General features: G+C 36.5%; 1 protein-coding gene and 1 long non-coding RNA gene across 2 annotated transcripts in view; both read left to right on the forward strand.

Annotated features, from left to right (window-relative positions):
• LOC310899249 (inositol 1,4,5-trisphosphate receptor-interacting protein-like 1) overlaps nucleotides 1-21,178 on the forward strand; it is a 417,910-nt gene that overhangs the window by 26,370 nt on the left and 370,362 nt on the right. The gene's annotated exons all lie outside the window — the stretch shown is intronic.
• LOC310899251 lies at nucleotides 2,318-11,745 on the forward strand. Its single transcript, XR_014584107.1, has 3 exons — nucleotides 2,318-2,568; nucleotides 4,838-4,901; nucleotides 10,405-11,745. It is a non-coding gene; the product is annotated as an uncharacterized lncRNA (long non-coding RNA).

Genomic DNA, 21,178 nt, shown 5'->3' on the forward strand with positions numbered 1-21,178 from the left:
AATTCATCTAGAGAGGACTTTATTCTTATCATCCATCAGCCAAAATGAAGTTCTCACTATAACTCCACTGTAGATTGTATTTAATATAAACTTCCTGAGTTGAATACCATTATTTCTAAAATAAATTGAAAAAGCATTTACATATTTCCTAGAATGTCACTTTGGGATATTGGTCAGACTTTTAACCAGTATAAACTTGACAATTATTTGTGTTCAAAATATGTACATATTTTGACTATCCTAAAGCTTTTCAGGTTTGGTAGAAAAAAATGAATTTTTGAAAATAGTTCATCTTGCAGTATAGTACTGTAAACAAAATAATTCTCTGAAAAGCACCATTAACTATCAGGTCTGTTTACAAAATTTGTGTTGTTTGCTGATGTATCTATACAACATCCAAAACCACATTACTAAATCCAAATGTTCTGCTCCAAATTACTGCTTAAATGGGTCTTAATATACTTGATTATAGAAAAAAATAGAAATATAACTCTTCCGGGACAATTATTTGGTTAGAGTTTCAGAACAAATTTTCAATGTGCTTGGTGATAACAGAGATTGAGACCAGGTTTTCTAGCAGTCTGGATCATGTAGAAACACATCTCGGGAGTAATTTTCTGCCTATTTACAGAGCTGAGGGTCACAAATTCTATCATAAGATGTCAGTGGCCTGGAAAGAAAGCTTTCTTGAAATTGAAGATATATCTTAGAGTGTGATAAATTAACTACTTGAACAGTTTTATATGACATATATAATAGCAATGTTACTCTAACAGCTGAAAGTGGAGCAGATCATTAAAGTTAGCTCCTTTATGGTTCTGTAATTGCAAATCAGAATCAGATGTTTATTCTGGAATCTGGAAACCTGGGTTGGTGTTGCTAAGCTGTCTGGATATCAGATCTCAGCTCACTCTGATAGAAGGGCTGCACAACGCATACTGAAAGAAACTTCATTGCTTGCCACTGGCCTTTGCATAGACTCAGTAAAATGCGTACAATAGCAGAACATTAAGCCCAATTTTAATAACTCTGTGGTGATAGAAATCTGCCAGAAGAGTCCTTTCTAAAATGCTGGTTGAACTGATGGTGAAGTGAATCAGTAATTTAGAGTATGGTCTCTAAGGAAGATGAGTGAAGCGGTGATTTCAGTGTGGGGCTGGATATCAGCAAAGGCTCAATCTTCCTTAAAAATGTCCATCACTCCAGAAAAGAATGTCTGATTTAAAGATACTTTTCTTTATCTATGTATTTTTTTTCCTATTTACTGTACTGTGGCATAATTATATATGCCTAAAACTCTGTTGATGTGGAATGAAAATGTATTTCTGCTCTTCAGTAATTTCTTTGCCACTGAAGTCAGTTTTTCTCTGTTCTCTTCCCTCCACAATGCAGTCCTTAAAAAGTAGAACTGCTCTATTACAGAAAAATGAGCAGAATCCATCTTTATACTCGCTCTATCTGAATTGGGTCCTGTACAAACTTTTAGAGGATCAAATATGAGCCATGCTACATGGACCTTATTATTCCTCTCTAAACAGTTGCACTGAATTAAGGAGCTAGCAACATCAGAGCTGCTAGGTAAGGGTCCAGGTTTCCCAAATGTTATGAATGAAATTATCCAGCCTACTTATGGGGCTTTCCTTACAGGTCTATGATAGCAACATTAAAATATCAAGACTAAAAATATATCAATAATTCCAGTATATAGTATTTACTACACCAACATCATTCAGCTGTACATGCAGAAAAAAATTTACAATGTTAAGACAAGATGAAGCAATGTCCATGTAAATACTACCTGATCCATCAAAGAGAAAATATAAAAACTGATTAGTTAAGCATCAACCTACACTCCAATGAAAATACAGAATTAAGCCCACCAGAGTTATTTAAACATTTTCTATGAATACAAGGCATTGCACATAATTTCCTCTATTAAAGTCTATCCACAACACAGTGCAATATGACACACTTGGAACCTTTATGCACCTGGAAAAGAACATGTATTACATGCAGTCATCGGGAAAATGTTTGCTTCTTAGGAAGGAAACTTTGTTTACAAATATTGCACTTTTTGAATTTGTGATTTTTCCATAGGTTTCTATGTAATTAACAAAAACAAACAATGAAAATATGACCGGCGCCACAGTAAACACAACTTAGATGCTTCAGTGTTGGTAGATTTGGTAGTCTTGAAATAAATAAGTTGAATACTGGAAGAAAGTCAGAGCTGTTTGGTTCTGTGGTTCTGATTATGTTTCATTTCCTTAATTTGTATGCTAAAATTTTTGCAACATGTTAAGCATTTAGGATTGTTTATATAGATATCTTTCATAAAACTTGCTGTTTTAGGCTTCACTCTTGAATGAAGTTTAGCTCTTTCTCACAGGTTGGTATTTAAGTAAACATTGATCATTTAAGAACAGTAGCACCTGCAGTAAATGGGATTCTGCATACTTGAAGGTCATCATGGGTGTTTTGTGTGGTTTGCCTTGCCAGAAAAAGTGCTTAGCATTTTGGAGGACTTCCTCTATCTGTGAAGGTACTACAGGTAAAATGCATCATCAGGTACTGTGCGAAAAAAGCTTCGACTCGACATGAAAAATAACAAGGAAAGAAGAGCCAGTAGTTATACAGAGCCCACAGCCTCCTATTTTCTCTTGCCTGCTCCAAGCTTTGAAATAAATCCAACTTAGATATTTCCTTGACTGTTGCACAGTTGGCAGTCCTGGCTGGGATGTCTCTATGGACTGGATTCCTGCAAGACCCGTAGGCCAAGCAAACCTTGAAATCCTTCTTTCTTGGATGGTTCCTGCACAAGTTTAAGCAATTTTGTAGTTATCCTTTGCCCTCTTCCTGCTGAGTCAATCCTCAACTAGCAATGGGGGCTCTTACAGTCTTTTCATGTCACTGTGATTCCTCTACAGGGCCTTAAAAGGGCTAAATAAGAATTGTGTTCATAACAGCAGACTGAATGTCTCACAGAAAATGTTCTTTTACCATTTTCCAGGCTGGATTCTTACTGATTAGTATTAGCATACTCTCTAATGATTGTTACTTCTTAACATTTTTTACATAGATTTTATATCTATATATGCATATTGTACTAAGTTTCAGTTGAAATCTTTGTTTTAATATATTTTTATTTGGAAAGGTTTCATTTTTAATTTAATGTCAACCTCTGTGTGGTTGTGTGTGCATATGCGTGCATTAATAGACTTACTTTTTGAATATATTTTTCTCATTAATTCATCAGAAATACTAGACAGAGATGTCTGGCTGCAAGCCATTCACTTCTCATAATATGACCACTCCTTTGGATGGTAATTATAGTGTGCAGATGCCCAGTTATGGAAAACACTATTTTCCACATCAGTGGAATTTTCTTTTTGTTTGTTTGTTTGTTTTTAGTTTTTTTTTTAATGTAGAAATCTATACAAACCTCTTTTAAATTAAAACACAGATAGTGATGCATCCTGATACTTCCAGCATATCTTGTTCATCATTAATTTATTGGTACAGATTAATACTGAATCTGGCAAAATGCTTTATTGATATATGATGAAACAGAAATCTGCACCTGTAGAGCTTGTGGTTTGTAACACTGCATGAGCAAAAAGGGAATGAAGAAGCAAAAGGACCTGTTGCTGTTGGTCACAACACTCTATGTTACAGATATTAGATTTATCTCTTGAAAACTGTGGAAATACTGTCATCTATTTTCATGGATACACGGATATCATAAACCAGTAGAAATCTGGACTCATTTTTAAATTAAATATACCAGACTGTATTGCCAGTTTTGGAGAAGAAAAGGGTTCTTCTTGAGTTTGCTGATGTAAATAAACCCACTCAGTGACTGTAACTGTTTTATGATATCAGATATATTTCTATGAAACATGAGGTATTCATATTTCACATTAGAAATCTGAGGAATTTTTTTGACCAATGCAGTTAGGAGGGGTACTTTGTAAAACTAGACATGTTTGGATGACTACAAAATAATTTAAACGCTATTTAGTTAAGTCAATTAGATGAACTTCTCAACCATGTGGACTTCCGTGATTTTTAAAATTCGCCTTTTGCTAGCCTATGAACATGCTCAAAGACAACTAAGGAGCTGCAAAGTTTAATTTTGCTGACTTTCAGCTAATTCTAGAAAGACTAAATCAAGGTTTCTATATATATATTTTTAATGATTATTTATTATTTTTCCCCAGCACAGTCAGTTTTGACTTCAACTACAGGCTAAAAGTTCAAATACTAATATTTAGAAAATTGAGGGCAAAGCTTTTATAATTCATTTGATGTAACAGCAATATTATCTCAGGAGCACTTCTAGAAGCATAGAATGGTTGATATTTCTCTCCCATTTTTCATTTATACTTTAAACTGCATGGACATGGGGAGCAAATTAGGTAAACTGAAATTCTTTTGATTTGAAAAAGTGAAACTGGAAACAAGGTCTTCAGACTGACCATAAGGAATATAAGATGTTCTTGGCCCTCACTGGTAATGTGCATGCGTACAGCAGGTGCACTGATGTCTGTTGCTCCTGGATACAGAAACAAAAAATAAAACAAGAAAGCCCAGAGCCAGTATAATCTCACTCATTCCAGAACAGATAAAACTTTGTTTTCCCATAAAGCAAATTAGGTACTGTAGGCTTCAAAGTGCCAAATTCTGTAGCCAAGGAAAGCAGAGATTTATCCTTTATTACTGGGGCCACCTACTTGGTTCCTCCTCCTCCAAAAAAAAAAAAAAAAAAGAATAAGGAAAAGAAAGCGCAGCCTGACTGTGATAATTCATGGATGTCTAAATTTTATTCTGCTTTCAGGGTCTTCATAATGCAACAAAACTGCAATCAGGCAAGCTGGCCTAGATTCACCCATGCATTATCTGTAAGTATCATTTGATACAGAGATGATTTGCTGTGAGGAAAGGTGGATATCATTAGCTAATGTTAATGTTTTGCTGTGATTTGCTATGTTTTTGCTTACATTTTCTATGGAAATGCAGCCTTAAGGCAACTGCCTTTGAAAGAACCTTCCAAAGTGTTGGAGGGAGGTCTGCACACTGGTGGAGCTAGCAGAGCTTTCATTTATAAGTAATCCAATTACAACCTGTGTAGAGTGCTTAAATCCTATTGAGTCAGATGTTCACAGGAGAAAAGGATGTGCATTCAGCACCAGGAGGTACCTGAAATACAGTTGCGATCTATTGAAATACATCCTGGTTGTTAATTTTCCAGGTGTCAGGAGGTATTGGATCTTTCACATTCACCTGATATTGGTGCTGAATCAAAAAGAGTCGTTGTTACAAAAATAAAATTATCATCACAGATTCTCTCTCATTTGGATTTCTCTCCATTAAAACATTATTTTTTCTCTACCACATTAAACCATTGGACCACATTAAAAAATGCCCACAAAGAAGTATTATTCTAGGTTTCTCTTCTTTGCATGCCTGTTAAATCAGACTGATATCATTCTGTGATCTGTAGTGATATGGGGTGGTGATCTAGAGTAGTTTAAAAATTCTACATTATTTCTGTTTTTTTTCACATGTTCTTCTCATGGTATAGTGCTGCTGGTGTACTTGGAGTTTACTTCATAATCCTATTTATATTTTTGAATTTTGTGCAAAATGCTTGACATGGCTAGTTGGAGGACTCATTATAAAACGCAACCATTTACTGAACTGGCAGAACATTTCAGAATTTCCTTTTTTTTTTTTTTATTTTTTTTTTTTATTTTTGGTTTCTTTTATCTTTAGTTTCTGTTCTGTTTAATTGCTTGGTTTGCTTTTGTTTTTGGTGTGGGACAGACTAAATTGCACTCAGTTGAGAATAATTTTCCTGTTTAAATGTAATGTTTTCATTTTTCATTTTAAAAATGTAGCATTTCAAAACTTCCTCAACTGTTTAAAAGTTTCAGAAGAGTGCAATTGAAGGTAGAAGGTAAAAAAGGCATGTCAGACTCTGTAGAGAAAGTATTAGATAAAATTAAATGAAAGAGTAAAAAATAGAAATGACAAAATAGCAACAAGAACTTGGAAGTGTTTTATTTTACAAAAACATTCAACCAAAAACCCTATGGCAACAAAATACTGTAAAAAAAATGTATTTGAGGAAATTTCCATTGCAAAATGAAAGTTAACATAATTAACAATTGATTTTAATTAGACTTAAATCAAAATTTAAGCCCTAAGTTTTCAATTTTTCCAATAAGGAAGGAAAATTTCTTCTTTTTCAGTAGGTGACCAGTGTGGCTTGTTTAAAGCCTGCTCCTGTCCCTGGAGTTGTGGACACATGTTTGAAGTGTGATGCTCCACTGCTGTAGTGGACAGCTGATCTCTGAACTGATGTTACAGACAGTGAAAGGGGAAAAGTAACAACTATCACACCACCTACAGAAATATGAACAGAAGTGTTTTTGCCAATTACAATACATATGGTTTCTTGCATATCTTACAACTTGCTTAATTCAACAATTGACAGGATCTGGGTATACTGCATACATACATTATTGATTGTTGGAAATCTGATTGTTAGAATTACAGTCTTAGCATCGTCTGGCTGTGGGAATACTGCAGATTTTACCAGAGTACAGAGAGCATGCTGGTATGTTGTGTGTGGCCCAGGAGCAAGGAGCTAACTGCTAAATAAGCATCACAGACAATTTAAGAATGAATGCACTTTGCAAAGCTTTTTTTTTTTTTTTCCAAAACCTTAGAGAATAGAAAAAGCTAGAGTTTTATTTTGTCTTAAGGTTCCATTCTTCTTTCTTTACCAAAAATTATTTATTCCCTCTGAACTTTGTCTATTTTGCTTCTTTTTTCTATGTTATTATTTCCATTTATCCTTTGTAGAAGAGTTTTTTCCTCTCTTAATGGGATAGTTTTATATTTTGCATCCAGAATACCAACTCATTAAACAGTTAAAGACTACTGCTTCTTGGAAAGACAATAACTTTTAAATTACTCTTTGTTTTTATTTGAATTTATTTTGATTATTTTTCTTTCTTTTAATTAACCATCAATGCATCCTTTTAATTTAAATTTTATGTCTTCATTACAATCAGCACCTTGTTATTCTTATCTTTTTAATTCATATCTTTCACTCCTTACTCTCTGGTGGTGTTAGCTCAGATTTAAACGAATCGCCTTTATTTCCCTATCAGTGCTGGCTGCAGTTTCTTTTCCTGTCGGTAGGAATGAAGCAGTGGGTGCAAGCTGCAGAGCCACTGTCAGTTGTTTATTCTAGGGCCAGGGCTATCTCACAGGGCAGCTTCCCAAAGGAGCCCTGCTTACAGTAGCGAGGAAAGCCAGGGCTGGCTCATGCCCTGCTTATCAGAGCTGCCGAAGGCTGAACCGTCCCATCCCCACAGCTGTTGGCGGATGAAGCTGCCCCTTCGCCTTGTGGAGATTTTGTCTGGAACCAGCACCTCCTGCTAGTGCTGTGAAATAGCTGACTGTCCAGGCTGGCTGCTGCTTTCAGAGATTGTGGGCTGGCAGAGGTCCACTGTAATCACATTTTTATTTAATCATTTTATCAAGCCCAAGGGCTGCAGGCGGCAGTTACAGGTAGGGCAGGAAGTTTTGGCAGTAATGTTGCCAACTCCCTTGTGCGAGTGTTGTGGGGCTCTTCCCAATTTACCACTACTACCCAGGGCCTCAGATGGAAGCAGGAGACATCTGAAGGGAGGATGTGCAGATGAGGGTCCAGGCTTTCCAGTGCGGGTCTGACTGGAGTGAGCTGGAGTTTTAAAATGAAGCCACACAGAGGCTAGAGTTTTCTGTGACTCCAGCTTTGGGCTTGGTTTAAAATCTGAGGAAATGAGTTGTGTACCAATTCCCTGGAGAGGGTCTTGAGCCACCCCACTCAGTGCAGGCAGCGTGGCCAAAACCCAAACCCCAGCTTGCTCAGTCCCAGCAGCCCTATCACATCTGGCCTGGCATGGACACTCCTGCCACTGTGGTGCTGGGGTGCCCAAATGGGTCAAGCACCAATGAGCATGGTGTGGTTCAATTTTTGGAAAAAAAGGAGAGGTGAAGGGGAAGCTCAGCCCTAGATGGAACTGGGAGCCCCACAGGCTGGAGGCAAGGGGAGAGAGAAGAAGCTGGGAAGGATCAACAGGTGAGAATCTGTGGATGTGAAAAATAAGAGGCAAATAGGGTCAAGGTCTACTGAGGAATAAGGAGGAAAAATAAGATGTGTGCCAGGGAAAGGCGGCAAAGGAGACAAAGACCAGGTACACCCTGGGTAGACGTAGGCTCACTGCAAGATGGGGTGGATAGTGGGAGGGAAGGGATGGGAGCCCCTTCCTATTTAGAACATTTAATTCCTGCTCTCTAAACCCCATAGCTTACCTGTAACTGCTCTATGTTATCAAAGAAAATCTGACCCCAAATGTACTTTGTCCAGCAATTCTTTTGGAATTACAGTTTTGGCACAGAAGTGCTGGAGATAAGTAACAAAGCAATACGTGAAGGCAGCAGCTATGACTTTTGGATACTGTTACAAGGTATTTATGTAGTAAACAAGGAAAGACAACATATAATTTCAATTATAAAAATAAAGCAGTTTTTAAAGAGAAATTAAACCTCAGGCTTCTAGGTATAATTCAACTTCTTAATGACAGAAATTAGGAAAAAAGTGTGGTGTTTAAGTTATTTCACAACTACCTTCGTGTTCTGTCTGGTTCCTCCAATATAGTAACAAGATGCATCACAATAGGTCTTAAAATTCTGCCTTTTTCTTGTCCCATTTTCTATAGTTTTATAGTTTTTTATTCAGGGCACTCTTTTGCCCTCAATGTAAATCATGTGCATTTGTTTTCTTTAATGTAGAGCATAGTTTGCCTCTTTGGGAATCTTGATGCTAACAGGAGGAATTTTAATGTGATAGAATGTTTTTAATATTGTATGAAATTAGGGAGCAACACAGGCAACATTATCATTCATAACTTTGAGTCTGCAATTTTTCCTGTATGGTTTCATGCATATAAATGGAGTACCCAGGGTCTGGCCATCTGTTAACATCTCACATTTCCTTTCCTGCCACAAATGCTGCTTATTATAATAGTATGAACTGAAATATGTATTTTTATTGCTGCTCCAAATGAATAAGAAAGTAGAAACACAAATATGGATGTTTTTTTAATATTACCTATATCTGTTTTATAGTTTGATAAAAGCTTCAGTTGATACAACACTGAATAAATGTAGCCCTGTACAGTATGTTTATTCAAATATTTAACTTGTGACATTTAATAAAATAACAATTTCAACAGGTAAGGATTAGTCAAATACAAAAACTATTAGAAACATTCACATAATTCAAAATAAAATTCTCAACCATTATCAGATGTAGGAAAACCACATAAGAATCCATAAAAAAGTTTTCAAGCTCCAATAAGTTAGATATAATAGGGCTTTTTTTGTCAAATACAAAAATAAATATTATTGATTTTATGAATAAATACATTTTCCTAAATGATTTAGAAAGCTCTGTTTATTCATATACAGACAGTGTTTAGAATATGTAGTAGCCAGTATGTCTGCAGATATATTTATGTTGGACTGTTTAGATTGGCTTCACCTCTGTAATAATTTATAACAGTTTCAATGTAAACCTGCCATTGAGCGGGTCATAAAGGTCCTGCATTTTAACCATCATAATTTCAGATAAACCCACAAAACTATTTCTTGCAGGAAAGCTCTAGTTAATCCTTGAATATCTTTGGGATGGAATTTGTTTTTTTATTTAGGCAAATTTAGAGAGCAATAAAGGCTGCATTTTAACCAGGTTTGATATTCCAGAACTGGTGATAATTTAAAGTATATATTTTTTGTTTTGTTTTACAGCAGTAACTCTTCATTGACACTTATTAATACAAAAATTCTGCCCTTCAATTGATTTCAAGTCTTGCTCAAAAGAGAAAGCTACTGTTCATTTAAAAATGTTTCATTGTATCCAAAAATTTAAACATAAATACATTCGTGTTTTTCCACATGAAATGAAGGTAGATCAATGCCATTTGTTTTTCACTTGGTAGACGTTTCTTGATTCAAGGCATGGATTTTGGAAGTGTGAGAATTATTTGTATAATTTCTAAATTTAAAAACTGTTTTAACAAAATCGTCATTTTCTACCAAAATTCATCTATTATACAAATGCTCAATTAAATGTTCTTAACTACTATAAGGTGAGCATTTTGAAAAATGTCATTTGAACTATTATTTAATATAAAAAAGTGAAAAAGCAAAAAAGGTAAATATATATATATATATTTTTAAGTATATATATATATAAGGAAGCTTCTGCCTTCTTTTGTCCATCTTCCTTTTCCATTCTAACAACACCTACAGTAATACAGGTGCTTCTGCTCTTTTAAACTTCAGATGTTACCCACAAAGTCCTGTGGTTCCACATTGATGACTGGTGCAGCATGGGACCTACAGGAGAGCTGTCACTCCATGCTACCTACAATAAATTCAGTGAATCTTGAACTTTTTCTCAGAAAATACAGAGAGATCCTGTTGACTTTTTCTTTTCATGTAGTTTTTTCATGTTGTTCATCATGTCTGCTCCCCGCTCATCTTGTTGAAGGCAGCTCAGAGCTTATGGTGGGAAGTACAGAGGATGTCTGCAGGATGGCTACAAGAAATTGCATAGAGATTTTCCATTAAAAGGAAGACGATAAAAGCCTGTAGCATGTCTCCTAATAAAATATTACATAGAGCTCTGTCCAGGCAACGTGACTATAAATTCTTTCCAGTTTTCAATGCTACGTGAACAATATCCTACCAATACTTGTCTGACATTATCCCTCTAGTTTGTGATGTCCATACTACCAAAATGTCAGTAAAATCGATTGTTGATTGCCTATAATAGGGAATACAGGGGATTATATATCTAGGACAAGATGTAATCTGATATCTCCAGGTTGAGCTAATTTTTATATGTACGCCATCGATATTTAAGGTCATAATGAGTGTTATTTAGGTAGGTTGCTGCTTGAATTCTAAAAAGGTCTGAGACAAAACTCTGAACACTAGCTTCAGCACTGTAACTATTTTTAAATATATTTTGCTAGATTGAAAAAAATAAATGGGACTGTCATACCAAAAAAATTAGATAGACTGTGCAGTACTGGTCACAGTGCTTCACCTATTACCACAGGGGTGATCTCTTGGATTTTTCAATATGATTACAAAAGTCCAAAGTATTTATAGCATTGATTTTCAAATTAAATTTAGTAAATTTTCAAATGTCACCTGCTAGTACAAATACCCCAATGATGAAATGTAACAGAAATTTAGTTTCACTTTTTCTTTTTATTATTTATCACTTATAATACAGCCCTGGTAATCCTATCTATGGCCTAGAAGTCCCTTTGATATGAAGTAGCGTACAAGAATGGAAGGGAGACCTGGTGGTATAAATCAGCATTGTGTATGGTTTTGTATAGTTGAAAAATGAGGAACATTAGTCCTTCTCTTTGGTAGAGAAGTTGAGGAAGTACTTCTGTGATCTTTGGTAGGGAATGTTTGTTTTGTAAATAGCTCAGCCATCATAGACATCAAATGCATTATTATAGAAAGCATACTTTCTTCAAAAGGGGGAAAATGGAAACTCCATTCAGATATATGTATTTCTTCATACATGCATTAATATATATAAGATATAATATTATGAATAATATATATAATATTAATATAAATGGATCTAGTACAAATAATGTAGATGAAGTTTCCTCTGAGAATGCTATGGTTTATCCATATCTGAAGGATTATTTTGTATTTGTTCTTAAAAGTATACAACTGTGTTAAGCACAGCTTTCTGCCCATACTTTTATCTAATTATTTTATCTATCCTGCACTGCATTTCTAGGTAGTCATGAATGTGAGACCAGTGTGCCAAATAAATACAGCTTTCTTTTTGTGATGCAGATGATACCAGGCAGAAAAAATGATGGGGATGACCAGTGTGATTTTAGCTTTGCACAATATGATGAACAGCATCACTTTGTAGCTTTTCTTCAGGTAATAGTTACTAGAAATTTCCTAGATGGAAATTTCATACTTCTGGCCTGGGCAGAACACGGGCAAGGGGGTGGTCCGTTCCTATCTGCCCCCGTATGCGTAACTGTATCTCCAGTGGTTACTGGCTGACCAGATGCTCTTTGTCTGGCAAGTCCAGGCAAAAAGTGAAGATATGAATGCTGCTTTGTGGTGAAGCATATAAGAAGTTGTGTTGTAAAAATGCCTTGAATAGTACATCTTCTTTCCCACTGACCCTGACTTATTCTGCAAGTCAGCAAGAGCAGGAGTTGTTTAATTATTGCTGGGTACTCAGATTCTCCTGAATGGCATATTCTTCTCTTTGCTTCTGGCTTAGCTTCTGGACTTGCAAGCTTTCCAGGTGCGCAAAATAACTACTATTCCTCTTCCATGCTCTCCACCTCCCATTGCTGCAGACTGCCAGAATTTGTGCTTATAATTTGGCTGGCCTGACAGCTTCCAAATAAGAGCTGCTAGAATGAGACAGCAGTGTTTCGGACTGGAATTTGATGGTGAGGATGGAGATGCACGGGTCGTTAATGAGGATTTTCCTCTATTCACAAATATTTGGGTGATCTTGACCAGCTACCATAGCAGGGGAGTTTCCTATTTTTTTTCCCCCTGGTGCCACATTTTTATTAGCTTTAGTTATAGAAATATAGCAAAACAGAGAAGGTCACACTGGCTTTGCTCTGTAAATATTTAAGTATAGACTGTGTGAACACATGGCAGGTATAAACCAGACCCAAGAAAACTCCAGGTTGGTGATGGTCTGTCTAATCTAATCTAAGTATTATTATACGTGGAACATGGTGCCTCTGAATTTATGTGTAGTCACAGCGTGATGGGCCTTTCATTACACTATTTTCCTAGTAATAGTGTAAAACAAATTCACACTTGGCGTAACAGAAAAGTTTGGCAGGAATGCTGCTGTATTCCTGGTACGTGAGACAATGACTGATACCTTGTTTAGTCGTCTCACAGCATTGGCAATGAAGCTGAATCACATGCAGTCTCTGCACTCACACGCGCACAGAGGAAAGACAGACCAGCTCAGCCTGCTATGCTTCAGTGTCTCTTCCCCACTACCTGGCCCCTTACAGAGCTATTAAAGCAGATTTTCTGATATGTTTTTTTCTCTCACTCTCTTGAGCTTTTAGCCAGTCTGCCTCTCTCTGACTGTTGAATTTCTTTTGCATGTAGCATTATGCTCCCTGCACTGAGATCGTATCACGTTCTCCCCTGTGTAAATTGGCATGGCTGCACTGCACTCAGAGTCTCTTTGCCAGTTTACACTAAGAGTCTATCCCCAAACAATTATAGTCAGCAGTACCAAAAAACCACTTAAATCAACAGAAAATGTAGGAGAAATTTTGGGCCCAAATCCCACTGTCTTCAGTTTCTTAAGTTGGAGAAGCTACCAGGAAACAAGGACATGGAATGGAGCTGGGGCAGAGCGCAAGGCACAGTCAGTCTCTTCTCTCAGCAATCAGCAGCAGAAATAATAATACAAATCTGCTGTTGTCAGTTCCATCAGCAATAAATAACCAAGAATGAGCAAACCAGTTAGTACTTAAAATAGAAAGGAAAGTTTTCCTTCTAAGATTTTTTTTTTTGTATTCTCACATTAGTTTTGAATAATATAATCCTGCAGATGCTGTGTTTGACTTCAACAGAAAGGCAAATGTAGACGTGGCTATTTTATCATAATTCCATAAAAATCATTAAAAATAAAAGGTCAGAAACTACATTCAAATGCAGCTGGCATAGTATTCTTGAAGAATCAAAAAAATTATGAAATGGGTATGTGAGCAAATCCATTAAATTGAAGGTGTGAGATCTGTGTTCTGGGGCCACTCACTGCAAGAAGGACATCAAGTTCCTGGAGTGTGTCCAGAGAAGGGCTATGAAGCTGGTGAAGGGCCTGGAACACAAGTCCTGTGAGGAGAGGCTGAGGGAACTGGGGTTGTTTAGTCTAGAGAAGAAGGCGGCTTAGGGGAGGCCTTATTGCTCTCTACAACTACCTGAAAGGAAGGTGTGGGGATCTGGGGGTCAGCCTCTTCTCGCAGGTAACTAATGATAGGACTAGAGGGAATGGCAACAAGTTGCACCAGGGGAGGTTCAGGTTGGAAATGAGGAGACATTTCTTCTCAGAAAGAGCAGTCAGGCATTGGAATGGGTTGCCCAGGGAGGTGGTGGAGTCACTGTCCCTGGGGGTGTTTAAAGAAAGGTTGGATGTGGTGCTTAGGGACATGGTTTAGTGGGTGATATTGGTGGTAGGGGGTTGGCTGGACCAGATGATCTTGGAGGTCTTTTCCAACCTTTATAATGCTATAATTCTATGATCTGACCTGACCTTTTCTCTGAATGTCTTGGGTTTGCTGGGTTGTAAAGTCAAAGCAGAAGACATTGAGAACATACTGCATGACAGCTTTGTTTTTCTGCCCACCGGTCAAGTTCTGCTCATCTCATTCATGCAAATTGGCCCATTAACTTCAGCATCTATGTTAGCATGATTATTGTGAGCAAGCCTTAGCAATACTAGACTTTTGTAGTCATGGAACAGGAAATGGTTCTGTGCAAATATTTACCAATGCTAGAAACTGTGATTTTCACATTTACAATTAGACTGATGTCTTCCTAGGGTAGAATGAATCATGTCTTTTCCTAACAGAATGATTTAATTTATAAATATTTGTTGTAAAAGCAGGACACACTATGTAAGGCAGCAAGGAAATAATTTCATCTCCTCAATTAGAAGAAGTACTCTAATTGACTTTTGACCTTGATAGTTCTATAAGGACTAACAGAAATTCCCTTACCCACTTTAAAATATGTCTGCTGTGTAATGTTTAAATGAAGCTGTAATTCAGAGAAATGCTTCCCCTTGTTAAAGTGTCAATAAAGTTCTTATTGTTTAAAGAAACTCTTGGTAGAATGTCTTGTGTTTCAGCTGTGAATATTTCTTCTTTTCTTTGATGTTCTGTGCAAATCTAAGTTTTACCTGACTATCTGTTTTGTGTGCATGTGTAAGCATGCAGTGGAGACCAAATCATTGTACCATGGGCAGGTTCTCCTGAGGGATGTGACCTTGAGCTTGTCCTATCACTACCTTCTGCTGTTGCTGATATATTTTTTCTTTAACAGCTCCTGGTTATTCCTTGTGAGTGTTGTGATTATCTTAGGGTAAAGTATAAAACCCCTCAGAATATGTACTTTCATTCTGATTTCATGTTTATTCATCATTTATGTTCTCTGGAAAAAACAAACAAACAAAACAAAACATAACAAAACAAAAACACACCACCAAGGCAAAGATAGGAGTGACAAAATAATTATAATCATTGTGGCCCAATAAACAGCAAACTGAGAACTGAACACTTGCCAATGATGGTAAAGAAAATTGTAACTGATAGTTAATCTCACAACAGCCCAGAGAATACCTCTTCCTACTGGTTCATGCCATTTGAATGTGAATGTTTTCACCTTCATGTTTGCTTGCTACATTTCACAAGCTGACAAGCGATTCTTGTCATTGTATTTTGGCCATGTGAGGAGACACAGAGTGACTCTTTTCTTCTCTTACACATATTTCCTCCCCCCAGAAGTAGTTGTGGGATAACAAAGGGTGGCACTGTCTTACAGCTGGTTTATGTGTTATGTTTAAATGACTGTTAGTCATTTAAGATAGAAGTATATTTGTTGCAATTTTGATCAAACAGTTTCTAGAAATCAAACTCAGCAGCTGTACAACCTACTGTCTTTCCCTCAGCTGCAGAAATAACATCACACAGTTAGTCTGTGTTGCTTTGTAATCCCAGCATCTGACAGAGTAAGAATGCCAGGTCACAGGTTTTTCTGGTGTCTGTGGTAGTCAGGACAAGCCAAGAGAGCTCAGCCATTCTTGTTAACTTTCCCCAGGAACAGACAAAATTCTTCCAGAGGTGTATGAAGTCTGAGAGATATCTGGAGCTCTCTAGAGATGAAAAATGAGGAGGTAAATGGATAACATTAAAATCTGGATGGGAGAGAAAAGCAACAGCATGTGTATTAACTGGCTTGTGAAATCAGGAGAAAAAAATAAAATTGTCACATACCAAAAAGGAGAATCCATTAGACAAAACTGTGGATACAATGGTGAGATCAGCTGAAGAAGGGAATTTACAGCAGAATTCTGAAGTTACCACTTCAGATCAGTTGTACACAGGTAAGCAGCCATCTCAGGAAGTAACTACATTACTGTGAGGTCAAATACATTAGCTCTATGTAAATGGTTGCAGAATTAGTGCACATTTCCTTCACTTCAAGGGACTGTGAAATGTTCTTAAAATTTCTTTTTCTCATGGAGCAATTGGATTTCCTGAAATAGACAATTTTCATGTTTATACATAAGGTTAATTTTTCATTCCCTTAGTTCACGCTATGTTTGCACATCTGTACTTTTTAAAATTTCAGTCCAGAATGAATTTCAGAAGAATAACAAATAAAGTTCTTTTTTGTTTGTTTATTTGTTTGTTTTGTTTTGAGGTTGCACTTCTTCTTTGATTTCATATTTCTGACTCTTATGAATGCAGATTCATGCAATCAGTTCTGGTAACATGCATGGGAAATTTCAGAAACGGGTTTGCAACTGAACTGAGACAACAAACATACAGAGCATTGAATAGAGTCTTGCTCAGCTGGGTTTCTGAGGTGCATGTAGTAAACCATCTCTTAGGAAAAGTACAGCTGTCACTAGCTGTGAAAGATTGAGAATATTCCTATATTCCTGAGCTAATATAATAAAAAATTCCATGGATGGGGTGTATTAATGTAGGTACATATTACAGGGAACATCCCCCTCTGAGCTGTTAGCTTTCTATAGCCAAAGCTCTTCTGAGACGCACAGGAAGGTTCTGCCAGCATCAGCTAATCAGCAGTGCCAGTGCCTCAACCATTACTGATATGGCATATTGTGGAAGATAATAATGGATATGGACTTATCTAAAAGAAGGTGATTCAAGAAGTAAAGTCAGTATTTTGTATGGAATTCTATCACAAAATTTTCCTATATCTATGGGGATTGATGTAAAAACAGATATACAATTCCTAATTGACACTGCTGCCACTAATAATGTGGATGAATTAGCTATTACAAAATCGGATCAAAAGATTTTGGAGACCTTCAATTATAAAAAAATCTGCAGCAACAAGAAACAAGTCTGTGCTTTTTATTCACGAAAATAAATTATAGTAATTCTCCCTTCCTGCTGTGTTTCTTGCCTGCAGGATGGAGGGCGATGAAGGAGTCCTTTGGAACACAGGTTCATTTGTGCAGGTCTGCTTTGCCTGAGTCAGACAAGTGAAAGAAATGCTTACAGGAAAGCAAGATCTCCAAGTACCTATGCTTCTATTGTAGTAGGCTAAAATGAGTACCAAGTAACTGTCTGCTGCAAATGAGAAAGCTATGGACAACCTGTGTGCAGTTCCTGATCTGCTACCCAAAAAGCAAAAAAAAACCTGTTCCCTAGTTGGTAAGTCTGGAATCAATACAAATTTTTGATTGTATTATGTCATGTTAACCAACTATTAACCTGCTCTCACTTTAACCAGGTCAGAAATACCTTCTCAGATTTTGACTAGTCACTTGTTTGTTTGCTTTCATTTTATTTGTCCATGGCAAGTGTAATGGAGGCTTCTAAACTGGCATATTAGTAGTCTGACTTTATAAATAGTATGTCATATTTGTCTCATAACAAATACCTGTCTACTTTTATTTTTTATTCTTTATTTTTTTCTCCTAAAAAAAAAAAAAAAAGAAACATTCCTGGACATTCCTGCTTTCTTGTCTGGCATACATGCTAGGGAAGAAATGCCGTGGTTTTCAATTTTTTTTTCTCACTGTTACTTTAAGGGGCAAATGCATGTCCAAAACACTTTGCTGCTTGTAAAGTCCTTCTGTGTTTTAATGTGCCTTGGTATGACAAAATAAGAGGATATCTTTAAGTTTAGTAAGTCTCCTTTTCCTGTGTACTTTAATTTATTTTTCACTCATTTCAAAGTGGCTGTGCGGCACTCTATACATTGTAAAAAAAAAGCCTCTAAAAATGCTAGTCATGTCTAACGTGAGAATAATTGGCTCTGACAGAGAGGAAAGTAGTAATTGGAATGAGACTTGTTTAAATAACAGTTTAAATTTTCTTTCCTTACTTTTCCGATTATATGCACTATAAAGCAGGATTTCTTTGCCTTGGGTGTTTCACACAGTCGTTTCTGTATGCAGCATGCCCAGTAGTATAACTCAAGTAATAAGCCCAGCTATAATTTGGATTAGACTTTGAGTTTAGCTCGCTAGCATACAAATACACCATTCAATTGGTATTAACACTGTATCATCAAAATATTCATTAAGCTGAAGCAGGACAGGCTAATTGCATCCTCTAATTATTCTAAGTTGTCATCATTTCTTCATTCTGAATGGTTAAATGGAAATTCAGATGCAACACTTGAGGAGGAAAAACATGCTTAAAAGCCTGAGGTATGAATATCCTCCATGCTCTGTTAAACACTCTCCTCACTGTTAGCTCCTAAGAAAGAGAAAAGTTACTGTTTTTTACCCCTTCCTCTGTGTGATTTGTGTTGTTCTTAAATATAGCTTCACTCAGAGCTGTGCAAAACAGGTGTTTTAAAAAGCTTTGGAGTATGTCAAGGTTTAGTATTGTAACATGACTGAGACTGTTTTCCTGTTGAGTACATCTGTCTCCAGCAGTAGATGCAGCCCACATCTAAATAGGAGGGGAGATCTGTGTGGTCACATCTGCCCTCCTTCAAAATATTTATGGCAAATATAAATCAAGACTTGCCTTGAGAATCTGGAAGGATCAGCTGACATTTGCACTGGAACAAAATGAAATCTAAATGAGTCCTGATTTACAAATAATATATGGGAATTATTGTATTAGCTGGGTAATTTTCTACTGACTGTAATAGACACAGCTAGAATGTACCAGGACTGTTAGTCTCAAAGATCAGTTGTCTTTCCAACATTTGATTGTTTCCTGAACCTTTAGCTAAAACTTTTAAAGTGACATCTCTTTTCTCTTCATTTATTTAGTAAAAGAAAACAAAGTCATAAGTGAAATTTGGCTCCATTAATGTGAGTGATAAACTCCTACTGACTTGAATATCAAATAAGTTAATTCTTCTAAAGTAGTGGTTAGCCCATTCTTTTCAATAGTGGATCTGAAATGTCTGAAATTCACGAATCAGAATCGTTTAGCTTCTTGATGCTGTCCAAATGGTAAAATGGAGGCCAGTAGCTATATTAACTCATGATTTATAAGGACTGTTTTCCATTTATGTCAGTTTTACTAAAATAATCTGAACTTCTAAAAGAGCTATCTGCGTGTGAAATAAAATCAACTGGGAGTTTAATAATACAGGGATGACAAGATGAGATCAGCCTCTTCAGTTCTGTAATGCATATATTTCACTGTCTACTTTTTGCAGTACAGATGACATTACATCATCTATTAATAAATTTTGTGTGATTTTCTTCTAATCATACCAAAAGTATTTCGTATTTTTATAATACTGTTACCTAGAAACTATTTATATGTGGAACATGCTACCATTTCTTTGAATAAATGTTACCATTAGTCAGAACGTGAGGCTTCATGGAGATTTCTGACTTTTCAGTAGTAAAATGAAAACAAAAAACTTGCCACCCCCTCCTCTAAACCACCACCAAAACCCAACCAACCAACCAAAAACAAACAAACAAACAAACAAAAAACAAACAAACAAACAAACAAACAAAAAAGCCCTCTGTTATTCTGTTTCCACTTCATTTCACTCTCTGTGTTGGCAAAATGTCCTACAAGAGTTTTAGTTCATCTGTTTGTATCTCCTTTCTTACGAAGCCTGCTTCTCCCACTGAACTACATTTCCCACAATACACCATGTGTTCTTAGTCTTCCTGAGCTGCATAGTCACTAGCCCAGGCTGTCAACCAGACGTACAGTTGATGGGGAAAGCCAACCAGCAGAGTAGGACTAATGCAAGAAGCACTCAAATTATAATTACTGTGAGCATCAGCCTTTCAAGAGAATCTCATTCTCTTCCATTACTTTTTCACGCAGCACAGCTTCATGGCTGGCAATAGTCTGGGATCCCTCTGAAACGTTTAAGTTTGGAAGGTGAAGAACCTTCATGCAAGGACGAAACTGGGGTTGCATCAGGCATGTCTGTATGATTCCAGTCTGGGTTAAATATGACTGGCCCTTCTGTATGGCAGATCAAGAGTTCAAGTATAACATGACACTGTGTTTTAAATGGGCACTTTCAGTGTAAGCAGCAGCTGCAAGTGCAAAAAGCAATGATATTGCCATCACACCCCTAACAGTCAAAACTGTTTGGAAATCTCATTTGTTTTTCATTAGTTACCGCTACAGTTTGAATAAAATCCTGTTCAATCTCAGCAAAGAGTACTTTGGAAATGTTAGTCTGTTATTCTTTAAACAAAGTTCAACGGCTATTAACAGAGTACTTGTTTATGATCTTCTATAAATATTATGTTTCTGTACTTCTTTGAAAATGTGGACTTTTTAATTTCATTTTTATTTTAGTAAAAACTGTAAAATTATGACTCACCAGCTGCAGAGTGCCAAGACAGGATATTTCCCAATATATGGGGCAAACAACATTTTTATGTATTTTTGTTACCAATCATATAAAATCCAGCTTATTTTTATAAATGGCTCCACAGACCTGCACCATAAAAGTTGAATATAATTTTATCCCAGTTTTTAGGGATTTTGCTGCCCATTACCTGGGAAATGTAAACTCTCATATTCCTGAGCAAAGTCGTCGTTTTAGTGATCGGTGAAACCCACTCATTTTCATGCACAAGTGGCCACCTTTCCTCTACTCAGTCAAGATCTTACAACCCAGACAGAAAGTTGAGCTGGACAAAAAAAGGAGCATACGCTGCTATGAGATTTCAATACAACAAATTAAAAGGAAGTTGCAAAATTAGTAAGGTGCAAGTGGTGATATTTTTTTTATTCCTTTAGTGTATATTCTGGTGGCATAGCAACACAGATATCACCACTTACCTGTAAATCAAAAAGAA

The sequence above is a fragment of the Anser anser genome (genome assembly GCF_964211835.1).
Source record: "Anser anser genome assembly, chromosome: 4".
Lineage (NCBI taxonomy): Eukaryota > Metazoa > Chordata > Aves > Anseriformes > Anatidae > Anser > Anser anser.